The sequence below is a fragment of the Monopterus albus genome, unplaced genomic scaffold (genome assembly GCF_001952655.1).
Source record: "Monopterus albus unplaced genomic scaffold, M_albus_1.0 scaffold114.1, whole genome shotgun sequence".
Lineage (NCBI taxonomy): Eukaryota > Metazoa > Chordata > Actinopteri > Synbranchiformes > Synbranchidae > Monopterus > Monopterus albus.
Window position 1 is genome coordinate 922080 of NW_018127994.1, and position 8986 is coordinate 931065.

Consider the following 8986-nt stretch of genomic DNA (forward strand, 5'->3'; position numbering starts at 1 on the left):
TTTTCTCAAGATATCAAAACTGTGTAACCAAGAACTGCATTCTTGTGAGCATGCTCCATGTTCCCTGTTTTACATAGACCTTGGTTAAAAATCAAAATATATAATAAGCTGCACCACTTAAGTGTGTTGGTCACCTGTTGCTCCACATGACATGTTATGTGTATGATGTGAGAAGCTCCATTTAAACGCAGTTACCCTAGCTTGCCACTATATTAAAGTGTTACATGTCAGTTGTGCATTGTTGTAACAGCAGCCTTATAATGACAGTTAGATTGTATATTGTAGAACAGTTAAAGAGCAGTGTGTGGGTGTAGCTGTAACATCAGTGTAAACATGCAGCAGACATGCAATGGTGGTCATTTGTCCATTTCCTGCCTCTCTGCTTCAAGCTGAACATTGACATGGATGACCTAAGCCTTCTGGGGATAAGCTCTACATTACAAAATGCTTATTTGTGTGTGTCTGTGTGCGCGCGCCTGGTATTACTCTCACTGTGGGGACTGAAACCTGTTTATACATGCAGTACATACTGTATCATGGGGACTAAGCCTTCTTTGTGGGAACAGGATTCCCATCATATAAATCATTGAATATTAGGGTGACAATTTGGTATAAGGTCAGGGCAAGGTTAGGGTTAAGTTAAGGTTTGTCTTAGGATTAGGCAAGTAGTGGTTATGGTTAAGATTAAGGTAAATCTCCTGAAAATGAATGCAATCAGAGTTCCCACGAGGAATAAAAACAAATGTATGTGCATGTGTGTGTGGCCTGGTATTACTTGTTGTGGGGGCATAAATCTGTTTACACAATCACACTGTGGGTGCTCAATGTCCTTATGGAGAAAGAAGCAAGTTCCCAAAATGTAAGTCATTACATTTTAGAGTGATGATTTGGCTTAAGGTTAGGATGAAGTTAGGGTTGGGCAGTTGTGCTGTTTTACAGTAGACATGTAACAAGGCAGTCAGTTCGGTGAGACATGTTATTTTAGTGCCCACCAGTTGAATGCTGCTAACTTTGTGAATTTCTCTCCAAACTGTGACACTATGTGATGGTTTGGCATTCATGAAGGGTAAGGAGGAGGGAGCGCGAGGAGGGAGAGGGAGAGCTGGGCAGAGCGGAGGCAACTGATTTTCGAGTCTCATGCTAGCGCTACCTCAATTTTGAATTAATCCTTGTCGACCATCATGATACCTCACGTTCTTGAGAGTTATTCCATGCCATGTGACAATGAGACATGAGAGTAGCTTGGAGGAAAATAAAAATATCTGTCAGTGGCAGATAATTTTTCTATGTGTTTGGAGAGAATACTTCCTTCTTAGAGGGGTCCGGGCTTTTAGGTGTGGTGGTAGTTGTGTTCAATGAGGGTGGAGAGAGTTCAGCCAGTTTATAAATGTTTGTTTCTTCAGGTCACAAACAGAAGCTTTTTGGGTGTCTTTGTCATTGCTGTGCTTCCTCACACTCTCAAAATGATGATAGAAAAAGAAAGAGCTTAGGCTCAGTTTCTTATGGCAGTGCGCATGCATGCAGCAGCCTGTGACCCTTGGCTGCAAACAAAATTTCGTTGTATGTGTCACAATAAAATAAAGCTTCTTCTTATTGACATTGGTGTTTTAAGTTGAATGCAATATGTGCATAATAGTCATAACCCCTCTAAGAGGCTGCACAGTAAATTTCACAACACTATTGATATATAAATGGAAAATAAAAATTATTTCTGCAACATTTTTGGGAAAGCTTTTACCTTATTTACCACTGGTAAACATGTGGAACCTCATTTTAATAGTTCATATGATCAAAAGATTGGTTGGATGTTTTCTTGAGGTCCACGGGGGACCTGCAGTTTCAGAGTTAAACAACAGCCTCATAAAATTCACAGCTCTGACCAGACTGCTTGAGCTAATGGCTAATTCTGCACACTGAACTAACAAGCAGAATCAGAATCAGTTTTATTGGCCAGGTGTGTTGCAGGTGTGTGTCTAGGGTGTGAGGGGTCTGCAGTGATCCTCTGCGCCCTCCTTTTGACCCATGAGGTGTACAGGTCCTCCATGTAGGACAGGCTCACACCATTGACCTTTTCTGCAGTCCTGATTGTCCACTGAAGTCTGTACTTGTCCTGTTTGGTTGCTGAGCCAAACCAGACAGTCATGGAGGTGCAGAGAACAGACTCAATGATTCCTCTGTAGAACTGTATCAGCAGCTCCTAGGGCAGGTTGAACTTCCTGAGCTGGCGCAGGAAGTACATCCCCTGCTGTTCCTTCTTGATGATGGTCCTGGTGTTGGACGTCCACTTCAGGTCCTGTGAGATAGTGGAGCCCAGGAAGCAAGTTTATTACTTTTGTGATTTGTGCAGTTTTAGCCACAAAAACAATTTTTCATGTTTATCTCCCCATAAGCTCATTCATTGTACCACTGCCATTTGTTGGCAACTTGCTCATGTCATTGCAATGACCCCTTGACCCTCCTATTTCTGGCACGCTTGCTGTTTACCAGTGGTGGAAGTAAGTACTCAAATCTTTTTTCATAATTAAAGGTAGTAATACCACAGTGTACATGTTAGAAGTCCTGCGTTCAAAATGTAATGTAAAGGTACAAAATTATTAGCATCCAAACATACTTGAAATACCAAAAGTAAAAGTACTCTGTGGATTTAGTTTATGCTAAATAGTTTACCTCAGACTTGTTCTTCTACAAAGCTTTTATTTATCTATCTATCTCACAAAATTTTTATTACATGATGGATATAAAGGTGGAGCTAATGTTAATGGCATTTTCTATAAATTGAAGTACTTTACATACTGCATGGTAGCTTGAGAATTTCCCACTGGGGATCAATAAAATCGGTTTCAGGTTTGCCATGAAAAAAGCGAGCCTCCGCTTTGTGACCATGTCTGTTGTAGTTCTAGCTTTTACGTAAATACAGTATGAAACCTGCAGAAAATTACAGTAATTATCTCAAAACCTTAAGTGCCACTTAGAAGTGAAGAACAGAGATTTGGCCACAACATAAGTGAGTGAGGATATCAAATGAGAAATGCCATTATTCACGGTGTGATTTCAGCTGCCAGACAGGGACTAAATGAGGGTTTGGTGTTTGCACTGATATCCACACACTGAGATAATTACTGCTCTCAGTCTGGATGATGATACACACTGTCTCACTGCAGACAGAAAAATAAAGACAGGTGAAAAGAAGGCTGTCTACCCTGCACACAGAACTATAGTCACATAAACTGATGTAAGTGTGTGTGCTCTAAAAGTGCACATTCTTCTGGTTGCCTGGTCACATTCAGAACCACTTTATGCCTTGCTTATGAAAACAGCAAATGCCATCATGAGTTGCTCCAACCCCCTTTACACACACGCACATACACACAACCAAATGATCAAATGCCGCCCAATGCTTCAGTGTATTCCATTTTCCCTGAGTACAAATAACAGTGTAGACAGGCTTCATTAACAAGGAACAGAGAGCAGGGGAAACCACATTGAGGACAGATGTTTCCAACCACTGTTGGTTTACAATTTGGATTTTAAAGGCTATGGGGGAGCCTATTGTCTGATAAATCCACTGAGGAAAGCCATACAATTCTATGTCCATCAACTGTTGTTTTAATAAAACTCTTTGCTAAATAAATCAGCATCTGTGGGGTCCATGGGTTTGTAAACAAGTCAGATGTGCAAGTTTCTTTTATTTATATAGTTGTTTTTAGCATATTTCCAATAGTTGTCCAACAACTAAAGCCGGCCGCATCACAACAGTCTTCTCATACATTCTTGGTGCTTTTAGGTGTATGTTTTAGGTTATTATCCTGTTTGATGAGCTATGACCTGTGAGTGAAACAGAGTTCTCAAACACCAGGAAGGATATTTCCTTGATAATCCTATAATTTTATTGTGCCCTGCACATGTTCAAGGCACACTGTGCCAGGTGCAGGAAGGCAACTCCGGTACACAGTGACCCCAAGCAGTACAATGAGGACTGTTCTTCCTATAAATAGGCACAACATTGAAGATATGATTCTAATTGGAGACTACTGTCCGTTTGAAATATCACTACAATTAACTATTTATCCCCACTTCTAATGGGTACCAAAAATTTGTTCAGACCATTTTAGAAGATCTTTGTAGAAAAATCAACAAATCCAGCTTTTTTCACAGCTTGTTTGTTTTATTCTGACAAACCGGCCTTTGCAATTTACTAGCTCATTTGTGAGTTCTTCATGCCAGTTCATTTTTTGTTTTGTTTGGACCCGCGTTCTTGACAAAGTGCCTGTTACCAGTTTCTGTATCAATTCTTGAGTCTACCTACCTTTTTAAGCTTTTGTTCATATCTCTTCAAGTAAATTCCTTTTCAGTTAAGGCCGTGTGTGTGGAGCACAGACAGGGAGGACCCATACACTGACACACAGACAGGCAGGTTGACAGACTTATAGGTGGATTTACTGTAGCTGCAGTAATGGAGATGCTTTATATGTTGTGTCAATATGAAGAAGGACCTGATCCTTTACCAGTGGATTTCAATTCTAACTTCATCTGTGGCTTTGAGGTTTGGAGTGACTGGAGGAATAATATCATGTATTCAAGCAGCCAAAATGAGTTTCCTTGGCAGGGCATTTGCCTTACTTTTGGAAAAAAAGTACAGCATCAAGAACCTTTATTTATATTGTAACATATACAACAAAACTATATCTGGAGCAGAGGGCCCTGGGGTGCATACACACCACCATCATGGGGGGTTCAGAGTCTTGCCCAAGGACACTTTGACATGTGCATTGGAGGCACTGAGATTTGAACCTTCAACCTTCTGGTTGGGAAATAACTGCTCTACCCACCACACCACTGTCACCTCCCAAACACTGACCCTGACGTGATCAAAGTGTCATTTAAAAAAATTGAATCTATTAATATAATATACTCAAGGATTCAAGATTCAGAGTAAATGTTATCAATGAATAAAGTAACAAGGACAAAGAGCTTGTTATGAAAGCCCACACACAGTGCATGAGCAGTCTGTATCCCACTGGAACAACAGTGGCCTGTTTTGTTAGATTTCCAGGGACATCAGAGGAGTTGGGCCCTGCTGGCTTTGTTCCAGATAGTAATACAGAGCTGCTCCTCTGACCTCCTGTGTAACATTGCTGTAGACATCCTGAAGATGAACAATGGCAGAGAACAAAGCTAGTCAGTGGTTCCCAAGCTCCCCTCCATCCCCACACTCAGCACTAACCATAATACCAGGATGGAATGACAGTGCTTACTGTACTCTGTTAGAGAGCAGTGCCTTCTAACACGTTTTTGCTTCAAACACATCTGCTTAGACACATTAATCACATCTGTTTTGGTCACACTACAAAAATGCTAGAGGTTATGGTAACACTTTACAGGCAATGTCCACTGCAAGTGTTCCTGGCCAGTGAAAATCTGCTACATTCTATCCAGTGTGTGTTTTGTCCATTACCCTGAGTTGGTCTGCTGTGTCCAATAGGCAGCGCTGCTATGGTGTGCTGCTCCTTCTCAGCCCCAGACTGCAGGATAATTAGCCAGATTTTGTGCCTGATTTGCCCTTCCTGTCAATTGTGGCAGCATTCTCTGACATGAGGCCTCTCGGAAGCAATTCTCAGGCCAAATGTTCCTGTAGTGTGAGCTGTTAAACAACCTAATTGTTATGCCTCGAACAGGATTGGAAGGCCCCCGGATTTGAATTCTAATTATCAAGCATGTTTGATATTTACCACTTGGAATCCTGTAGTGTTGGGGGAAGAGCAATTGAATCCTGACCAGACACCTGTAACAGCCAATGAGAGCAAGCTGGCTGGGAAACATCACCACCACTAATAGAATCAGAAGCTGCTTTATTGGCCAGGTGTGTTGCACACACAAGGAATTTGACTCTGGTACATTGGCTCTCAATGTGTATGTACATATCCCCATGCAAGGGGCAAGTAAACAGTGAACCAGCATAAGGCTGTGTAATATAACAAAATAAGCAGTATTGACAAGCAACAAACAGAGCAAACAATGCAAAATAAGCAGTATAAACAGGCAGTAAACAATGCAGACAGGCAAAGGAATGCTCATTGAAATGAGATAAATATTAATTAAAACAGAATACCTAAAATTAGTAGGTATTCTGTTTCGTATAGCCAGTGATGCTTTTCAGGCTCCTCCACACAGACAAGGGGTTGTTGGCTGAAACCTGAGCTTTCAGCTTTTTAGAGTAGCTCCTCTTTGCTGCTCTGATCTCCCTTGTCAGTGTGTTCCTGGCTGTAAACCAGGGCTTGTTGTTGTTGTTGGCGCAGAAGGTCTTTTTGGGCACACACATCCTCACAAAAGCTGATATAAGATGTGACAGTGTCAGTGAGTTCGTCCAGGTCTGTAGCTACAGTCTCAAATACACTCCAGTCTGTGTAGTCAAAGCAGGCCTGTAGCCTGACTTAGCCTCCTCAGTCCAGCTCTTCACTGTTTTGACCACAGGCTTTGCAGCTTTAAGTTTCTGCCTGTAGGTTGGAATAAGATGGACCATACAGTGATCAGAGAGTCCAAGGGCTGCGCGGGGGACAGAGTGATAAGCGTCTTTTATTGTTGTGTAGCAGTGGTCCAGTGTGACTTTGTCCCTGGTGGGACAGGTGATGTGCTGTCTATATTTGGGCAGTTCGTGGGAGAGGTTTGCTCTGTTCAAGTCCCCTAGAACAATGAGTATGCTAGAGTCGGGATGTTCTAGCTCCAGGCTAGTTACAGTATCTGTTCTGCCAGGAGCTGTAGTGCACTAGCGTTGGCCTGTGATTTTATGTACACTCCCCTTAGCATGAAAGAGTTAAATTCATGAGGAGAATAGAAAGGTAATTGCAATTGATAACAAGAGTCTCTAGGTCTGCGTTACATGTCCTCAGTAGCACTGTGACATCTGTGCACCAACCTTCATTTATGTAGAAACAGATTCCACCTCCTCTTGCTTTTCCAGACAGCGATCTGCTCTGAACACCTGGAAGCCCGGTACTTGAATCGTTCTGTCAGGTTGCTCAGCCAGGTCTCCGCTAAGTACAAAGCAGCAGAGTGTGCAAAAGTCAGAGTTAGTACTGTTGACGAGAAGAATTTCATCCATCTTGTTGACCAGAGAGGAGAGATTTGCCAGTTGAATAGAAGGGAGTGGGGTCCCCTCTGTCGTAACCTCACCAAGGCGGTGTTTTTTCCAGGTCCTGTATATTGCCAATGCACCACCAATCAGAATGTCTATACAGCATTCTTCATTCACAGAAATTGGAGGAAGGTAGTTCGGTTTGATTTATCTGATATTTAGCAGTTCTTCTCTGGTAAAAGTAATCTGGGATGAGTTGCAAAAGACCAAGAGAATAAAGAAAACAACAAACACAAGAGAGCACGAGTGACCATGGCCGCCATCGTTGTCGGTGCCAGAATATAGCATTGTCTTGCACTAATCTCCTAATTTCTTTATTTGCAATTCACCTCCAGCTCACGCTGCAAAATGTGTAAGCCGTGTTTATTTCATCTTCTCAGCCAAAACTTCATCCCCATTTTTTTGTCTTTTTTTTTAGACTGTGCAAAACATAACACTTGAGTGCTACTGCTTGATGACAAATTTCCAACTCCATTTTTATTTTTTTTCTGAAGTGACATTGGATCACATGGGTTTTTGTGAGATCCTTGGTCCTCTGTGTCTGAAAAAAATTCAGTAAGAATGTCAAGTTTGTGGTCCTGCCTCTGGAATGAATAGTCTAGTGTGTGTGCGTGTGCTCTTAAGGTCAAAATATTTAAAAAATCTGTTAAAGCTGTCATTTAAAATCAGTTAACATTATAAAATCCTCTAGCATGAGCCCAGCCTTAGCTCTGTCGTCTGTGGCTAAACTTGTGTGCCAGAGCTGAAAACCAGAGAGGAAGATCTGTTTATCAAAGTCAGCTCTCAATACTTTTGAAACTTCTAATCCCTGTGGCTTGGAGTTTGGTTCCACTTGTGCATTTCTGTTTCTACTTTTACTCAGCGCCCCCCCCTTTTTGTTTTTTTTACTTTCATTATTCTTTAGTGTTATTCTTTTCTGCCCTCTCCATGGGCTTGTTTAAGATGAACTGCATCTCACCTGGACATCAAAGGAGAACAGACCATGGCAGCAGTGGGTGGTATCATGAAGCTACAGTCAAGGCGGACAGTTTAGGAGCTTTCTGTCAGCTACAGCAAGGGAGACGGAGGATTAGCTCCACCAAAAGAGACCCAAGCTCACCCAGCAGCAACAAAAAATTGTGTTTTGGTGCTCCAAAACACTCACTAATCATAATCAGTTTTGTAATTTCAATTTTAATTAGAAACCAAACAAAATACAAGTTAAAGCTAAAAACAATAACTAAATGTTTGACAAGCCCCTCGTCTTTTCCTTTCCCTTCTGATTCTCTTCCCAGTGTGCAGGCGTCACTGTTTTAAGGTTCATTTGCATGTTTAAAGAGCCCAAAGCATGCTCATTCCTAGCCATTTAATGTTTAATCTTGGGTACCTCTAGATTAGCTTTGCACCCATCATAACTCCAAATAGTCTGTAATTATTTCAGAATGATAAAACCAGAGAGCCTCTTCCTAAAAATGAGAGGATAGTTCATGAACATGCACAACTCCTGCTGCCGGTGTTGTTGTAAGTAAACAGCATGATGAGCCGTGATGGCATTATTTAATCTGAATTTCTCCTCCATAGATAGGTAAACATTGGTATATGTACAGATGAAAAGAGATGTGTAACACTAAACAAAGCAGGTAATTAGAACATACAGTATGTACATCTCATTTTTTCAGCTTTAGGTCACATCTAAGATGATAATTCACCGTTGTAACATTATAGATACATCAGAAAACAAGGAAAAGTACCATGGGCTCTTTAGAGTCTTTGCAGTACCTGCAGATTTCAGGGGAAAAAAGGGTGAGAATGGTCCCTTGCATGATATAGATACAGTAATATTACAAAAAGCTACCCTATATATCTGGTTTATTA

The 8986-nt window shown here is 41.4% G+C and overlaps 1 long non-coding RNA gene across 1 annotated transcript; it reads right to left on the reverse strand.

Annotated features, from left to right (window-relative positions):
• Nucleotides 1-2256: 2256 nt before the first annotated feature.
• On the reverse strand, nucleotides 2257-8375 carry LOC109966560 (uncharacterized). Its single transcript, XR_002275790.1, has 3 exons — nucleotides 8091-8375; nucleotides 6914-7031; nucleotides 2257-2293 (listed from the first exon to the last, which is right to left on the reverse strand). It is a non-coding gene; the product is annotated as an uncharacterized LOC109966560 (long non-coding RNA).
• Between the last annotated feature and the right edge of the window lie 611 nt (nucleotides 8376-8986).